Source organism: Typopeltis vanoorti, chromosome 19 (genome assembly GCF_054136105.1).
Source record: "Typopeltis vanoorti isolate ZY-2024b chromosome 19, IOZ_Tvanoo_1.0, whole genome shotgun sequence".
Lineage (NCBI taxonomy): Eukaryota > Metazoa > Arthropoda > Arachnida > Uropygi > Thelyphonidae > Typopeltis > Typopeltis vanoorti.
The window spans coordinates 39981544-40001671 of NC_143567.1; positions in this window are offsets into that span (position 1 = coordinate 39981544).

Here is a 20128-nt window from a genome sequence, read left to right on the forward strand (position 1 = left end):
CCTGAAAACACTACAAGCGTTTTTCATGTATTAGTCTATTTTGTTTGTTGTCTATATTCTTAATATTTCGTGTTTTACGTATATTTCTTTATTTTCCTCATTATATTCAGTCTTATACTATTTTTGGCCAATTAAGTTGATTACTGAATAAAAAATAAGTTAAAAATCCTTGAAGTAATCAAATTTGAATGTTGTACAAATACATAGCAATCACCTTTCCCTTTTTAAGAATATTCAGGTTACGATGGACTGGCTAAGGATTTTTTATTTATTTATTTTTTACATAATCTGGAAACCCTGCTTGAGAGACCAAATATTTAAAGCCACTTTAGGCCTCCGATAGCGAGCGATAGTCGATGAAATTCATCTCCCACCTAAAAACAGCCACAAACACCATATCCACTACGGGGTTAGAACCCATAGCTGCTGGCCAGCATTCTTTCTAAAATATTTGATTTACTAGCCTTGTCAGTTGGTTTTACTGGAGATCCATTCACTAAGCTTTTCTATTGCATATTAGTAGCCATTACTAGCAATTGGAAAGAGTATGTCAAATTAATTTCAGTTAATGTGACATCCTGTTGCCACTCACGGAGATTTTTAGTTTTAGTAAACAGTAAGCGTCTCCGTAGTGCAACTGTAAGAACAACGGAACATTGCGTCCTTATAAAATCAAGTTCATTCACGGTACGAATGTACTACAGGTTTACAAATAAACCTTTCGTGGGGGAAAGCAATATAAAATAAATATATATAGGTGTTTTCAGTTGAAGGTGAGTTAGCCGATCTCATACAAAGATAGCAGTTTTTTTGTGTTTTTTTATTTCTTCACAAAATTTGAAATTTTCATCCCTCATACCAGCAAATCGGCCAAGGAACACACACAGTTTGCAGACAAAATGTGCTATTGGTGGCGATATTGGGAAGTAGATGGCATTGCGTGTTGATGATAGTAGTGTGCTGTAGTTGGAGGATTAGTAAAGAAGGCAGTGAGTTTTTAGTGCAGTTGTGTGTCCTCTAACGACGAGTCCTTGGGCTCATTGTTGGAAGTGTTACGTAATAATGATAATAATAGTATACGTCAAATGCAGAGAGATCCACCGGCTGTTCAGTGACAATAATTGTTATCAATATTTTTAAAATGTTGGGACACATAAATTGTTAAGGGCCACCTCAATCACTTTCGAATTTCGTACATAAATTGATTCCTTCTTTTTCATTTTATTTTTAAGAGTGTACTGATTAATTTTGTTTCTCTTACATGAAGATGAAAAAATTGCGCAGAACTGATCTTTTCAACAATTTTTTTTTCTCCTTGTCTTTATAGTTTCATCTTGCAAAAAAATAGGAAAGCTGTGCAGAAAACACACATAATTAAGAAACAAAACAACATTTGCCAGATAAATTTTACAGCAACCATACAAATTAATTAAATTAGTGTAGTGTAGGTATTAGAGCCTGTGTAGCTCAGTGGATGTGGCGTTTGCACACCACCGCGCTTGGCCGCACGAAGGAAGACTTGGTTTCGAGTCTAGTCGGCGACTAGAGGAAATTTTTCTAAGCCTTTTTTCGACCGGTTCCCGAGTTAGTCGATCTCTGGCACGGGCAAGCAGGTTTTTCCTCCCGGAAACTCGGGTTTTTCGTCCTGTAAACTCAAGAAAATCGACCGTAGAACCCACATTATTTCAGACATTAAATATATTGTGTTAGGGTTAGGAACCACGAGATGGCGGCACATTTGAGCCGTCTCTCTTCACTGCGTACTGCTTAATTAGTGATAGCCTTGGGCCATCTATCTCTGATTGGTACCAGTGGAGATTGAACTGCCCACTCAGTCTCCAAAAGTTAGATAGGGCTAAATGGCCTCGCCTACTCCCGTATACGGGAATAAGGGAAAAAGGCGTTAGCTTATTTTTTTTAATTTTTTTTTTTTTTAGGTATTAGGGTGGAAGAGTCTCGGGCAATGAATTCTAGGACTCTTTGAAGGTGTTGTATAATAATAATAATAACAATAATAATAATAATAATAATAATAATAATAATAATAATAATAATAATAATACAAACATAAAAATACAGAACATTAAATCCACTACCATCACTCAGGTTGAAACAATACGATACCTTGGAATTTACTTCGATGCAGATATGAAATGGAATAGCCACATAAACCATCTACACTCCGAAGAATAACTGGCAAACTCTACACGTTAAAATACATAGTTCCCACACGCCTAAAAACACTAATATACAAAGCACTATGCCAAAATATACTAAGATACGCTATAACAACGTATACGTTCTGTGCACCCTACAAACTAAATAGATTAATTTCGTTACAGTACAAAATGATAAAACTGATCTTTTGGGAACAAAGAAACAAAATACTAACAGCAAAACACTTACGTTACTATGCAGCTATGCTAAAACATTATTTCGATGCCAACTAGGACAGCCAGAAATACATACCATTAACAAGACCTCAGGCAATTAGTATCTGATTATCAGATATTATTATCTGATATCCTAAATATAATAATATCATATATAAATATAATAATCACTAAGGAAGGGCCATCCGAAGCTTCCACATCCCAGCCATGCTAAAATAAACTACCTTTTGAATACAGGAACCTTACAAACTACAATAGCCTGAAAGGAGCTTTAAGGGCATACTTTGAACAAGAAATACGCACCCTTACACACCTTACAAACTTAATGAAACACAATATATTACTTTAGGCTTTCCAGTTCAGTGGCTCGTCATGATATTTCAAATTATCGTGGGCGCGTGCGTGTGTGCGTCCGTGTGCGTTTGCATGCGCGTGCACGCGTGTAAATGATTTTCTCATCCTACAGCTGTAGTGAATATCAGACTTATCAAACATCAGCCTACATCCAACACAGCAATCAAATCAATAACTAAACCGTGTAATCCTCAGATAAGCTTAATAAAAAAGCTTGGAGGATGCAATCTGAGAAATTACATCTCAACCGAGATCAACAAAAAGGAAAAAAATGCATTTATTACATTTAGCTGCTGCAGTTACAGCACTTAAATACATTATAGCAAAAATTGTAAATATATATACTTAATTGTAATTGTATAAATACTGGAAAAATGTAGTTTTGTTCAACCACAACTATAAATTACCAACTACAGTAACTATTATTAATACATTATACAGGAAAAAAAAAGGAAAATTTGTATGAATTTCATTGTTACAAAACCCAGAACAATACATATTGTAAACGCATAATATATAACCATAATTTTAATAATATAAATTATTGATTTTTTTATAGAAATCTAATGTAGAAAATTAACCATAATCTGCAGCACTTAGTCGCATTACTTTGTAAAACGACATGTTTCAATGTCACTTAAGACGATTATTGCATATATGTAAATATTTTTGAGATCAATAAAATATTTAAACAAATAAAAATAAATTATTATTGTATCCTATTGAAAGGAGAGCCTGTGTAGCTTAGTGGAAGTGACGTTTGCACTCCATGGCGCTTGACCGCACGAAGAAGACTTGTGTTCCTCTAATCGCTGACCAGAGGAACTTTTTCTAAGATGCCTTTCTTCGAATGGTTCCCGAGTTAGTCGATCTCTCACGGGCAAGCAGGTTTTTTCTCCTGGAAACTCGGGTTTTTCACCCAGTAAACTCAAGAAAATCGACCGTCGAACCCACACTATTTTCAGACATTATATTGTGTTAGAGCCAGGGACCACGAGATGGCCGCACTTGTTAGCCGTCTCTTCACTGCGTGCCGATTACACTCATGCTTGGACCAGCTGTTTCTGATTGGCTACCAGTTCGGTAGCCAATAAGAAAAGGCATTATTTGATTTTTTTTTCCCCTATTGAATTCTTTGTTCGAATAAAAAATGGCAACTGATAACATTCAATACGGAACCGGAATTAAAGCGGGCTGTACCAGAACATTAATAATTCATCTGATAACAGCAATCAATGATTTTGAAGCACTCCGAAACTGTCTTTTGTGAAGGATCAGCTTGCAAAATTGAAGTCGTGATATTACCGTACAGTCACATTAGAACCACAAAATCTTAAACTGTTAGTTCCATATCTTTCCACATCTGTCCTCCTATTCTATACACGTCTGCGCATGACAGCAAATCTACAAAATAAAGGAAGACGGAAGCAAATAGACGGAACTTCAGAAGATCAAGTACAAGGCCAACGGAAAGATATACATAACCTTGAAGGTATTCTGACTTGAGAAGGAAACCTTCTCAAGGCAGAAGGAAATTTATTTTTACACGGCTCACGCGCAGGAAAAGTGCCTCCTTTACAGACAATGTTGCATACCCAACAACTCTGTTAAGTGACGTTAATATTTTTTTTTCTCCTTCTGAGCCGTTTTCACGCAGGTAGTTGCTGGAATTCCCCTTATCGTAAAGCACAATGCATGCATGTCACGTGCCCCTACGCAATTTGAAACGTAAAGATCTATGGTCCGATAGTTCTTATATTAAGACTAATTTCGAATTTCATCAGTAGACATTTGCAGCAAATCATCAGACCAATCCTTAAAGTGAGAAAATAAACCTTTCTCAGCATTTTAATAACTCTACTCGCTTTTGGAGGCTTCCGTAGATCAGTCGGTAATGACGACACCCTTTAATTGGAACTGGGTACAAAGAAAATTTACGCGGAGAAAATCAAGACAGATAAATCGCGTGAATCTATGCATATGAACAGACATATGACACCATCGTTTCTATGAAGCTCATTTATTTGGCCGTGATGGACCATTGAGTCTCACAATTACGAAAGGAAGACGACATACCGAAGGATTTCCCACAATAAAAATATTCGTTTTTTTTTTTTAAAGTTTTGCTTTTGAACGGAATATTTCCAAAATTATTGGTACCTTATAGGCTTTACAGAAACCGTTTATAGGATATACAAACTATCTTGAGTACAACTACTTTCCTTGGAGCATGAAGTTACCTTACTTCGACTTCTTTGCGACTTCCTGAACTCTCTTTTTGCCAAAGACTAAAATCTTCACGAGACGCTAATGTGTTGTGGGTGAGTTTTGCCACCTCTTTTGTAGTTGGACTGATATGAAAAAAATATTAATAAATAAATAAATACACCTAATAGGATATGTAATGAAAGATAAAGAAATATGTTTTAGTTCATTAATGTTCCGCATGGAAATATTGCGATAACACAACCGATCATCGCAAAATGCCGTGTTTCATGCAACACTTCTTGAGACCATTTCTCATTTCCTTCGAAATGAGAAATGAATAGAAGAAGCGGGTATCAGGTGCTATAAAAGTTGACCTCAGAAGAAGTGGTCCCGAATGGAGATTTCAGAGAACGTACAAGAAACAGGTAAGGTTAAAATACACTGCTTGGAAAGAAATCAACGGACACCATAGTGTGAGGAACAAACAGCCATGACGCCCACCTTAACAAGATTTGAAATAGGACCTTTCGCTGCGAGGATTGCAGCAATCGTGAAGGGCATAATTTCCACAAGCGTACGATAGCGATCAATGGGAATTTTGGACCATTCTTCCGTAGCATTTAATGAGGCCCTGAACTGTTGTGTGTGTGTGGGGGGGGGGCTCACCCAACGCTCCAATTCATCCACAGATGCTCAATAAAGAACATCCTATATCTTGTGATCAGGCCTCTGTGGAGGCCAGTCAAGTGTGGTGACGTTCATATCCACAAACCACACAGTTACAGCAGCAGCCGTATGGCACGGGGCATTGTCTTGCTGAAAGAGACAATAGTTAGTTCCGTAGAAATGTCACGATATAAGACGCATTGAGCCAGAATGTTCAAATATCTCTTGAAGTTCAATGTTCGCGGTACCGCAAGCAGGTCCGAAGCCAAACCAGAAAAAACAGGACCATACCATCCGAATTTCATAGTAAGGGTTACGAACTCTGGTAAAGACGTTCACCCGGCATCTGCCACACCCATCTATTTGATAGGTAAAGGGCGTAGCGTGATTCGTCGCTCAATAACACAGCTTTTCAAACTTCAACCTTTCACTACACACGCTCTTTGTATCACTGAAGACAACGCTGCATGTTACTTCGGGTAATGTGATTGTACGAGAATATTACAGTTCTGAATGTTCTTATGCAGATTCGTGCAGGAATTCCACATTCAACGAGTCGGCCGACAAATCGCGGTTTTTACATATTCTTCTTCGTAGCACCGTAGGGTCACGTTCGGTGAGTGTATTGAGTTGTTCACTTCGGCTAGCACTTGCAGTTGACTTCCTGCGCTTTCATTTCAGTATAGTATCACTGGTTGTTGATTTGGGATGGTCCAATTTGTCGATGATTTGCTAAACAGCGAGGCCTCTAACTGGCATCCTATCACTCAAACTCCGTCAGTTCCTTTCGTTCCACCATTTCACCCTGACACAGTTGCACTGACTTGGGATCATCCTATTCCTCCAACTTATAGCGCTACAAAAGTACGTGATTCGTTACATAACACGATGCACCTTGCCCATGGAGGTGTTCGTTGACTTTTTACAAGAAGTGTATATCTCGGACGATGGTAGACTAAATAGAATACACCAATCTTATAATCAATACCTTGAACTTGAACAGTTATTGTTTGTTTAGCTTTTTACATGTACTAAAGATGCCTGTGATACTCAGGCGAAACTTCCACTAATAAATAACAGTTTACGTGAGTTAAATCCGTTATTATAATTTTAATTATTATGTCTACTCACGGTATTTCCTTACTGAAACATAAAACTTCAAGGTGTTATACTGAACCAATAATTATCCCGTAAAGGATGGAGAATGGAGCCTCCGTAGTCCAGTTGATATACGTGTAGACGAGTCCTGGGGTTGGAAAGTCCCGGATTCGAGTCCCGTCTATGACGTGAGGAACCTTTTGAGACGTTTTTAATCAAATCCTGAGTTAACTGATCTATAAAGGTGGAGGATTTCATAGTCATATAAGCCTTTGATGCTATTGCGGAGGAGTACAGGCTGTATTATTTCGCCGTAGCTCAGGAGACTCTACCCGTCCTAAGGGATGTATAGGTTGAAAAAGAAGAAGAGGAATAAAGGACGGAGAAGCTATAGTATTCACACTAAATATGCAAATAATCTTTCTGCCGAATGGTACGCAATATCCAAACATCAAAATTGAAATTGTTGAATGCTCGTGCGCATGGTCCCACAAAAGAGTCTACCCAGGAAGAAGCAGAGGAATTTTCTCAAGTCATTACAGAAAGTAGTTGATAAAAAGAAAGAGGGAGGTTGGGGTCTTTGTTGGAAATCTGTTGGCTTTGATTATAATGATTTTGTTTTTAATGTTAATTTTTTTATTTTTTATTTTATTATTATTATTATTATTATTATTATTATTATTATTATTTTTTTTAGCAATAAGTCATTTCCCCCCTTTTGCGTCTTTAAAATTCACACTACTGCAGAGAAGTCAAATGATTTTAAAATGATTACTCATATTTAGAAATGGATTTTATTTGAGATGTCAGAGAGATTCTTCGATCACCAGTAATTCGCTCTGCTTGCGATTCTACAAGTTCATTCCTCTTAAAAACAACGAAAATTAAAAGTGTCCGCTTTAATAATAATGAAAAGAATGAAATAGTCATAAAATCAAAATAAATAAATAAACAAATCAGTTATCAAAATTGAGAGCCTGTGTAGCTCAGCGGATGTGGCGTTTGCACACCGCCGCGCTTGGCCGCGCGAAGGAAGACTTGGTTTCGAGTCTAGTCGACGACTAGAGGAAATTTTTCTAAGCCTTTTTTCGACCGGTTCCCGAGTTAGTCGAACTCTGGCACGGGCAAGCAGGTTTTTCTTCCCGGAAACTCGGGTTTTTCGTCCTGTAAACTCAAGAAAATCGACCGTAGAACCTACATTATTTCAGACATTAAATATATTGTGTTAGGGTTAGGGACCACGAGATGGCGGCACATTTGAGCCGTCTCTCTTCACTGCGTACCGCTTAATTAGTGATAGCCTTGGGCCATCTATCTCTGATTGGTACCAGTGGAGATTGAACTGCCCACTCAGTCTCCAAAAAGTTAGATAGGGCTAAATGGCCTCGCCTACTCCCGTATACGGGAATAAAAAGGCGTTAGCTGATTTTTTTTTTTTTTGTTATCAAAATTGAGGAAAAAAACACAAAAATACCTTTCTCGTAACACGTCTACAAACACACACACAAATATACTAAAACTGCAACGTAATTGATAACGTTGCTTCTACGCAAAATCATACCTTGAGAGAGAGAGAGAGAGAGATTTCTTTATTCGCAATCTATCATTCTCCCTTTTTTAGAATGAAACACGTATGTTCCTGTAAAGTAGATCCGGCATCTGTATACTGTTAACGATACATAGAGGAGTACTTACCAACTTCGGAAGAAGTATCTTTGTTCGATGCCATATCAGTGGCCTATCCAGACATCAGATGGGCTGCATTAACTGCTCGGACAATAAATACATAGAAAATACAGTGGAGGCTAACAGAGAGGAGTCAAACGGTGCGTATTCAGAAATGTAGGCAATGGTAGAGAAAGAATAAATCAGAAATTCAAAACGCCTGCAGCGATCAGGATGGTAGTCGGACTATCACGAATTTTTATACTGGTATCAAGAACAATATGACCAGTCTATAGAGAGATAGTGATGATGACAATCAACTTGTAGAATCATACTGTTAATCAATCTGCATGCAAAAAATCCCCTTGCTCACATCCACCTTATACAGCTTCCAGTGATGGTCTCTTGTACTCCCTTGTCTCCACCCATTCTATGAAAAATCTCATCCACATTAATCTGTAATTACCCCTTACCACCTTATACGTCTCGATCATATCTCCCCTCTTCCTTCTATCCATCACGCTCTGTAATTTGCATTCTCTAAATCTGGCTTCATATTCCACATTCCAGAGACCAGAAACCAACTTAGTCAATCGTCTCGGAACCCCTTTTCCCAAATCTCATCATCCGTTTGAAAACTAGGCAACTAAATATGTGCACAGTAATCCATATACGGCTTAATCAAAGTTTTGTACAATGGAATCAAAACATTATTACTGCTACACGTCAGTGTACTCCGCATCATTCCCATTATTCGCCGTGCTGTCCTCACAATTTTAGCACTATGTCCAAGAAATTTCAAGGCTTTATCTACCTCACCTCTTCCAAAATATTCCCACCAATCCTATACTCTGCATCTCATCTTTGCTTCCCAAATTTTAAAACTTTACACTTTGCAACATTAAACTGATATCCCCACACACGCTCGATCATTCAGACAGCCTATTTAGGTCCTCTTGCAAAGCTACAACATAACTCTCTTCAACTTTACATCATCTATAAACAGGTGTATATCACAAGTTAAGCCCTTTCTAATGTTATTTGCATACAAACTAAACAATGGTTCCAAAACAGATTCCTGGGGCACGCCACTAATGACTTTCCTCTTCTGGGATATCACTCCCCCATACACAACTTGTTGATACCAATCAGACAGCTAATCGCCCACCCAGGGCACTAATCTACTGTCCAATCCCATCTGTTCCAATTTAACTACTAGTTCGTAATGTGGCAATCTATTAAAAGCCTTTCCAAAATCTAAATATACTGCTGTAAAGGCAGAACCGAACAGCGATAGATATGTCACTGTACTAAACAGTTCTTTCCTCTTTATAAAACAGATGAAATTGTTCAATGTACACCAAAGCTCAAAATGGAGAATGTTTTCGATAAGGAATCTGTGCGTTCATTTTGATTTGATTTATTTTGTGTCACTGTTTTTTATTTTTTAATAATCAGAGGGAGCGATCCTCTGCTTTACTACCACTTGCCCTAGAAGTTGGTGCGTTTCTTTTGGCTTCACTTCAAATTTATAGTTCTCTGAGTTGCCGCTCGTAATTTATGGCGCCACATGTTCATCATCTCCAGACGGTTTTATAGACGGTAGATCATTACTTGCTTATCCCAGCATATGTCATTAGGTATTAAGTTTACTCAACAAAAAATCCAACAAAACTTAACTAAATATTTTTTTAATGAAAAGCATATCCATGAATGGTTGTAAACCTACGCACTAATTCTGTGGAGGGTTGCTAAGAGTCAAATATTGGAGGAGAACCCTACTTTAGAAACCAAGCATAATATCTTTCACTACTTCAGATCTTCAAATAAGAGATGATGGATAGAGCGACACATCTATCCCGTAGATAGATAAACTTAACTTTCGGTAGTATAGTGTACATATGATGATCATATGGAACAAAATTATACCGTGCAAGACGATGATATCATCCCAGCTGAAACATGTGTTTATATATAAAGAATAGCTAAATGACAAACTGTATTTCCATTAATCATCACAGTGGTCGTTACTTTGACAGATACGCCTACTTTTTTCTTATTTGAGGTTCAAAAATGTGACTCTTGCGTCATAAAGTGAAAATGCCAGTCACTAAGTAGAAGCAATTTATCACGACATTGTTAAAACTATTCAAACTGCTGATAGAAAATTGTTCAAGATACTGGATACATGAAACGGTAGTTTTTGTCTTTTGACTAAAACCATAAGCGAGTTACTTCAGAGGTAAGTGGTTTTCCTTTTATTTTATTTCATATATTATACTAACTATTGTACAACAGAATATATATCTTACGTTCTGTGAGAAATGGACTAGAAAGAAATAAAGAAGTAATCCAATTTTTCTAGATTACTAATTTATGAAATTAAACAATCGTTCTTTTAAAATCCGCTATTATTTTCAGGAAAGTAAAAAAAAATAATCATGATCGCTTAGCACCAATAGATGGCTCCCGCATATCTAAAAACTGGTATTTTCGTTTTGCTACTTATCGTCTGCAAGTTAAACGCAATTAACGTTACAGATTTCTTTCATTGGTTTACGAACGGACTGTAATACTAGTAAAGTAATTGAAATCAAAGGCAAATTAAATCTAACTAAATCAAATGTAATGTAAACGTATAGTAAAAGAGCATGACACAAACATGGATAATATAATAAATTATCTTTTGTTAACGTGAGTGCTCATTTTTGTGCCATAGCATCTGTCTGGCAAGACAATTTTCTGCACTAGTTTAGTATGAAGATCAAGTTTCCTTAAAATTCAGAAAATGTCCTGAAAGACTTTTCACTAGTTTTTGGTATAAAGTTGGTGATATTGATACTCTACACTTCATTTTAAATTTTACCAATGAATGATTCTTGGACATACCTATCTAAGATATCTTTGATTGCGTTTCATTGTCCCATACATGTTCTAACGTATTTCGGTAATGTGTTAAGTGATGGTTACTGTAATATAGTGATGTTATTCTCTACAAACCACATGTGTACATTCCTTGCTTTGTGTTATGGAGGTATAAGACACGCCCCTTTGTCCTCCATTAATTTATAGGATTACAGTTAGCTTTCTATATTTTTTTTTCATTTTTTTTTCACTTTTATTTCATATGCTGTTTCCTTGCAATCACAACAAGAACAAAGCGAATTTAAAAGGCTGTACATAACTCTAGCCGAAATCAGATAGCAACTGGTTTGCTGGATATGATTCATACGAGGATTTTTTGAGGATTTTTTAAAGACTATGCATTTCAGGTTTTATTTAACTTGAGGGTTTATTAACTCACTTATATCCAAGAGTAAAATTGCAAGATTAATTATAATTATTATCTAACTTTCAATCGTCTCTTAATATTCCAGTATACAATCAAGAACAAAAGATGGCAAAGAATTTGGCAGAACAGCCCAAGATTGAAAAAGCAACAGACGATTGGCAACAGGATGTTCCCAAATTATCAGTTATATCACCAACGATGGCGTATTGTTCTGGAAGTCGTAATTTACTTTGTCCTTCAAGAGCATTATTATTATTATTATTTTAATTTTTTTTTCTCCACACTTGTGTGGAGAAAAAAATTATACCTCAGAGTCTTGCCAATTAACAATGCCAAGAACAATGGCAATTAAGATCAAGTTTTTTTGAAATGGGGACCCGGTGAAGGATACTTCGAGTTCCTTGGAAGAGTAAAGAATCAACCTAACTATCACAGACTAATTGAATTTTGAAATAAGTCTCTGGAACATTGCGGAGAGAAGAATCCTCAAATATTTCCGACACACTGCATGAAGAAAAGGAGAGAATATTGATTACAATATTGAAAAACTATTCATGCAGAGCAAGATGCAAGGAGATAGAGGAAGAAGCAGGACCCCATGGAGGATGTTTGAATCAAATTTCTACTCTGACTGGACTAAGATTGGGGGATGCGCTTAGAATGACAGGAGACAGATGCAGAAGACTAATACATAAAGACCAGTCAACCATAATGGGATTGGGTAAGAAGTATATCATGAAAATTTGACGTCACATCCATCTCGAAAAAGAACAACTTTCATATATGCGTGTGTGCGTGCGCGCGCGTGCTGATAAGTTATTATTTTAATGTGTATTTTACCCACAAAAGGTCAGTCAATTGTAAACGGAGGGGTATTATTAACTACTAGGGGGTATTAACTCTTTATTCTACTTACTTGTGCACTTTGCTTATGTATCTTATTTATTCTTTTTATCCTTGCCTTTATATTATTTTATTAGACGCTTTCCTTATATATTCCTTTCTTATTCTATCTTACTATTGCGTACTAGGTTTATCAACCTTTCGCATTTTACTAGTCGTATGCCTATGAATACTGGAAAATTTATTTGTTAAGACTGCGCCACAAGTATTACTACATCAGCATAAGACTCAGTAATACGTCTGGTAGATCTCTCTCTCTCTCTCTCTCTTACTAGCATAAATTCCTTCAATAAAGTGAAGTGACGTGATTGGCTGTTGAGATGATGACGTCATTCTGTGTGTGACGCCATGAATTTGGAATGTTTGGAATTTCCCTCGGGGCATATGTGTCAATGGCTTCAGTTCTTGTGTTTTAGTTCACGTATGGAATTATGGGTGATGGTAGAGATAAGGATTCATGTCATGATTAGTGGGACTTATCATGATAAGATTCCTTATCTCATCATGATAAGATAAGGAATCGTGTCGTGGGTGTGCATCGTTTTCAGATGTAGATAAGTGACATAATTTGTTAGTTGTAAATAAGTGACGTTATTGTTTTGAATGGAAAAGGGAGATATCTTAGTGGATAAGGATTCGTGATTGGTGGGCACTTTGAACAAGATCAAGATAAGATAAGGAATCGTGACGTTGACGTGTTGTTATCAGATGTAGATAAGTGATGTAATTCTTAGTTGTAAATAAGTGACGTAATTGTTAATTGTAAATAAGTGATGTTATTGTTTTGAATGGAAAAGGAAGATAGAATAGTGGAAAAGGATTCGTGGCGTGATTGGTGGGACACTATGAACAAAATAGGGGTAGGGTGAATGGGGAAGCGATATCGGTGTCTTGGATGTGCGTTGTTATGACTTGTAGGATAAGATAAAGTTTGGAATGTTTGGAATTTCACTGGGGGCACTCATCTGTCAGGGACATCATGTGGTGTGTTTAGTTTGCGCAAGGCATTGTGGGTAGTATTTAGAGATAAGGAATCGTGACGTTATGTGTTTTGAAATTTCTGAGGAATATATATATCTCTGTGATATTACATGGTGTTTTGGTTTGCCTATGGAATTGTGGGCAATGTTTTTGAGATATCTTGGAATTTTCCCAGGGTGACACACATCACTCATTGTTGTCATGTTTTGTCTTTGGTTGTCTACAGATGGCTGTACTAATTTTCCAATAGATTTTGGGGTATTTCTTTCCTGTTAAAGGGTGGGAATTCTTAGAGTAGAGTTCTTAGAATTCTTAGATATGGCGGCAGCGTTATGAAAAAAAAAATCCAGTATTACAATTGTGCTTACCCAAACATACGACCAGCGGTTATTGTAATTACAAATCACTTGTTTTTAAGTTTAAAAAAAAGATTAACTCACATTTCTTTCAGAATGGGACATCTTGGAACTATCGAGGTTTTCTGAATATTCCAAATTGCTGATTTTAACATGTATATTCACAGCACAAAATACACAGATACAAGATCTGAAATGCAGTTGACTCTTTTTTCATTAGAGGTTACTGGGAATAACATATATTCACAGCACAAAAACACACAAAACATAGGAGTTGAAAGATATTTCTGTAAATAACCAGAAAATCTAGTTGACTACTTAATTTAGATTACTATCCATTTGGTTCTCTGTATGAATTCCTTCCCACAGTTGCTCATGCTATGTTTTCCCAAGCTTCTTGGGAACTCTATGCACTTTTTTGTTGAGGACATGTGTTATTTCCTGTTTGGAATTCACAGTGCTGTCAAAGTATGGAATTCTGACAAGTGATATGATTTTTTTTTCAAATTGATTGGTTATTTTCTCTATTTTACTTTTAAAATTCAGTTTAACTATATATTCTAACAGAATAACTGAGCAAAATTAATAATTAAATAAAATGTGTGTGAATTTATTTTCTAACACTGTAGATTTCTCATTAAGTCTTATCTTAAAAATATCTCTCTTATCCGGTAACCAAATTGTTGTATGTAGGTTTAGGTTGGAACTCTTCGTTCTCATCGGAAATTGTTGCTGTAGTAAATTAATTCTTAAATTTTTTTAAAACAAATATGACTATTAATTTTACCTTCGATTCCTTGTGTTCTTAACCTGTTTCTGTAACTGAAATTTATTTATTTATTTTTTCTTTAGCACTAGTAATTTTAAGTAATGGATATGAGACAAACAAGGTTTTGAACTGTCTGTTACCGTTTTCTTTTAGAAAAGTCTTTTACCAGAACAACAAATAAATAGTTATTTCTTATTATTTCAAATGAATATTAGCTCTGTAATATATGCTTTGTTAATTTCTATGTTACCTTCTATTTAACTGTAATATTATTAACAAATTGTATTTACTGAATCTAACATACGAAATCAAATAAAGTGAAAAAGACAGTATTTTTTTTATTCTTCTGATTTAACGTTTGCATTGAGGTTCATAGTGTATCATTTGCCACTGGTGTTTACGTGTAATTCACGTCATTTTTCTCCATGTGACATTTCAAACAAGTTGAACTATGATTTTTACATAGTTCAACTATGAAAAACTCATTTCTGATAGTCCCAATTGACTGTTGTCCTCTCAGCCCGACATTTATTTCACAGTAGGGATATTTATATATATATTTAACACAATTATTATATTAGATAATCTTTCCAATACAAATAAATAATTAGTTATTCTTATTTCAAATGAAAATTAGCTCAGAAAGAAAGAAAGAAAAATTGTAAAATAAATTTTTATCCTCAAATAAATGTTTATGATCACAGCAAAAAAGAAATTCATCAGCTTCTTCAAAGTTTTGAAATTCATGCATATATTGTTTTCATCATTTGATATCATTTAAATGAAGATAGGGTCTGGCTATTAAGTTCGTTAATGTTTTTTTTTTCTCTTTCAATGACGAGTAGTATTTGATATATGCATTTTGATTCACTTGATTTTATCTGCACACTACGATGCCTTATTTCTACAGCAATCTTTTAAAGAGTTTTAGTAACGTGTTGGGGGAATTAAAAACAGAGGTCATAGTAAATAACAGAATTGTAATTTTGAATAAAGTACAAATGAACTGAAAAATCACAATTTTGTTCCTATATCTGTTGATAGCTCCACCAGACTAGAGGAAAACACTTGTACCAAATTCTTTTTTTGTGTGTGAAATTTCATGCCACAAACTAAGCAGAGACTTTTTTTTTTTTGAAAATTCACTCAGTGAATTAAAAGTCGTATTTTTTCATGCAAGTCCTCAAATATTTCAAGAAAATGTCAACTCTTGGAAGCAAAAGGAATCAGATATTAAATTAATAGCCAGAATTTTAGTAGAGAAGATTTCACCTGAAAAGTCATAATTTTGTTATTATATCTGTAGATACCTTCAACAGAGTAGAAAAAACAGTTGAACTTTCAGCACGACTGTTAGAATTTAGTTATTTTACAGAAAGCCATTAGATATTTTAACTCAACACGTTACTATAACTCTTAAAAAGATTGCTGTAGGAAAACGTTTTCATAGTGTGCAGATAAAATCAAGTGAATCAACATGCATATATCAAATAATACTTGTCATTGGAAGAGAAAAATAAAAAAAAATCATTAAAGAACTGAACTTAATAGCTAGACCCGTTCTTCATTTAAATGATACCAAATGATGAAAACAATATGTTTGTGAATTTCAAAACTTTGAAAAAGCTGATGAATTTGTTGTTTACTGTGATCATAAATATTTATTTGAGGGTAAATATTTTTTTTTCTTTAAAATTTTTCTTTATTTCTTTCTTTCATTCTGAGCTAATTTTCATTTGAAATAAGAATAAATAACTATTTATTTGTATTGGAAAGAATATCTAATATAATAATTGTGTTAAATATATATATAAATATCCCTACTGTGAAATATATGTCGGGCTGAGATTACAACAGTCAATTGGGATTAACGAAAATGAGTTTTACATAGTTGAACTATTTAAAAACCATAGTTCAACTTGTTTTGAAATGTCACATGGAGAAAAATCACGTGAATTATACGTAACCACCAGTGGCAAATGATACACTATGAACATCAGCGCAAATGTTAAATCAGAAGAATAAAAAAAATACTGTCTTTTTCACTTTATTTGATTTCATGTGTTAGATTCAGTAAATACAATTTGTTAATAATATTACAGTCAAATAGAAGGTAACATAGAAATTAACAAATTATATATTACAGACTACGTGTGTAGAGGCTTAAGTGCTGTGAGGACATCATGTTGGAGGCTTAATGGATTTTTTACAACACTCAAAAAGAATTAAAATAGAATTTAATACTTGCTATATTTCGTCCTAGTCACTAGGACATCTATAGGGATTACAAAAACAATTAATGTAACATATACACAAATAACAAACAATACTAAGCCTAACCACGTGGGTGACACTAAAGTCCTATCTAGGTAGAGCGCCCTCTAAGGGCAGTAGTAGGTGGCCTGGAATGTAAGGTGGGAACTCTGGTGATGAGTGTTTCCCAAATCTTCGGAAGCTTAATGCAACCATATTTCAATAAAACCAAAGAAGATTTGGGAAACACTCATTACCAGAGTTCCCACCTTACATTCCAGGCCACCTACTACTGCCCTTAGAGGGCGCTCTACCTAGATAGGACTTTAGTGTCACCCACGTGGTTAGGCTTAGTATTGTTTGTTATTTGTGTATATGTTATATTAATTGTTTTTGTAATCCCCGTAGATGTCCTAGTGACTAGGACGAAATATAGGATGTATTAAATTCTATTTTAATTCTTTTTGAGTGTTGTAAAAAATCCATTAAGCCTCCAACATGATATATATTACAGAGCTAATATTAATTTGAAATAATAAGAAATAACTATTATTTGTCGTGCTGGCAAAAGACGTTTCTAAAAGAAAACGCTAACGGGAAGTTCAAAACCTTGTTTGTCTCATATCCATTACTTAAAATTACTAATGCTAAAGAAAAAATAAATAAATAAATTTCAGTTACAGAAACAGGTTAAGAGCACAAGGAATCGAAGGTAAAATTAAAAGTCACATTTGTTTAAAAAAATGTAAGAATTAATTTACTACAGCAACAATTTCCGACAAAAACGAAGAGTTCCAACATAAACATTCGATTTCTCACCTTGGTACAACAATCTGGCGACTGGATAAGAGACATATCTTTAAGATAAGACTTAATGAAAAATCTACAGTGTTAGAAAATAAATTCACACACATTTTATTTAATTATTAATTTTGCTCTGTTATTCTGTTAGAATATATAGTTAAACTGAATTTTAAAAGTAAAACAGAGAAAATAACCAATCAATTTGAAAAAAAAAATCATTTCACTTGTCAGAATTCCATACTTTGACAGCACTGTGAATTCCAAACAGGAAATAACACATGTCCTCAACAAAAAAGTGCATAGAGTTCCCAAGAAGCTTGGGAAAACATAGCATGATCAACTGTGGGAAGGAATTAATACAGAGAACCAAATGGATAGTAATCTAAATTAAGTAGTCAACTAGATTTTCTGGTTATTTACAGAAATATCTTTCAACTCCTATGTTTTGTGTGTTTTTGTGCTGTGAATATATGTTATTCCCAGTAACCTCTAATGAAAAAAGAGTAAACTGCATTTCAGATCTTGTGTCTGTGTGTTTTGTGCTGTGAATATATGTTAAAATCAGCAATTTGGAATATTCAGAAAACCTCGATAGTTCCAAGATGTCCCATTCTGAAAGAAATGTGAGTTAATCTTTTTTTTAAAACTTAAAAACAAGTGATTTGTAATTACAATAACCGCTGGTCGTATGTTTGGGTAAGCACAATTGTAATACTGGATATTTTTTTTCATAACGCTGCCGTAAGAATTCTAAGAACTGTACTCTAAGAATTCCCATCCTTTAACAGGAAAGAAATACCCCAAAATGTATTGCAAAATTAGTACAGCCCTCTATGGACAACCAAAGACAAAACATGATGACAATGAGTGATGTGTGTCACCCTGGGAAAATTCCAAGATATCTCAAAAAAATCGCCCACAATTTCATAGGCAAACCAAAACACCATGTGATATCACAGAGATATATATATTCCTCAGAAATTTCCAAACACATAACGTGACGGTTCCTTATTTCTAAATACACCTACAATGCTATATGTGAACGAAACACATCACGTGATATCCCTGACAGATCAGGGCCCCCAGTGAAATTTCAAACATTCCAAACTTTATCTTATCACTATCCATCACCCATAATGCCATACGCAAACAATTTACTTATCTACAAGTTATAACAACGTACATTCAAGACACGGACGTCGCTACCCATTCACCCTACCCCTATTTTGTTCATAGTGTCCCACCAATCGCGCCACGAATCCTTATTCACTATTCTATCTTCATTTTCCTTTCAAAACAATAACATCACTTATTTACAACTAACAATTACGTCACTTATTTACAACTAACAAATTACATCAGTTATCTACATCTGATAACAACACATCAACGTCACGATTCTTTATCTTATCTTGATCTTGTTTAAAGTGCCCCACCAATCACGCCACGAATCCTTATCCACTAATATATCTCCTTTTTCCATTCAAAACAATAATGTCACTTATTTACAACTAACAAATTACGTCACGTATCTACATCTGAAAACAACGCACACCCATGACATGATTCCTTATCTTATCTTGATCTTGATGTGATTAAAAGTGTTCCACCAATCACGACACGAATCCTTATCTCTACCATTACCCATAATTCCATACGTGAACTAAAACACAAGAACTGAAGCCACTGACACATATGCCCCCAGGGAAATTCTAAACATTCCAAACTTATGGCGTCACACACACAATGAGGTCATCATCTCAACAACCAATCACGTCACTATTCCTTATCTTATCTTGATCTTGATGTGGTTAAAAGTGTTCCACCATTCTACTTGCCTTAGTTGTTTCCAGTTCACAGGTCCGAGTTTGTTTAGGAAGAGTGTTGTAATTTAAAGAATCAGGCAGCACTCTATTGACATATAATTAAAACACATTAATTTACATAAATACTAAAGTACATTAAGTACTCTCTCTCTCTCTCTCTCTCTCTGTTTCTCTCTTTCTTTCTCTCTCTCTCTCTCTCTCTCTCTCTCTCTGTTTCTCTCTTTCTTTCTCTCTCTCTCTCTCTCTCTCTCTAGATCCAATCTACGATATTCCTTCCGCTAATTTAGATTTCATCAAGGTCACCTCTAGTGAAAACTCCGTAGTTTTGTCAATACGCGATTACGCATTAGTTTTGTGAGGATGCGAGAAACACTAAAAAGGTATTTTAAGGAGGAACATAGTTTGTCTCATTCGGAAGATCAGCAGTTTTTTCTTCCCGGAAATTCATTTTTTTCTTCCTCTCAAACAAACAAACCGGTCAGAAGAACTAACATGCTCCACTCGCCGAACAGCTACAGTTTGGTTTGGCAGTATTTCTAAATAGTCCAACCCATTGTTAT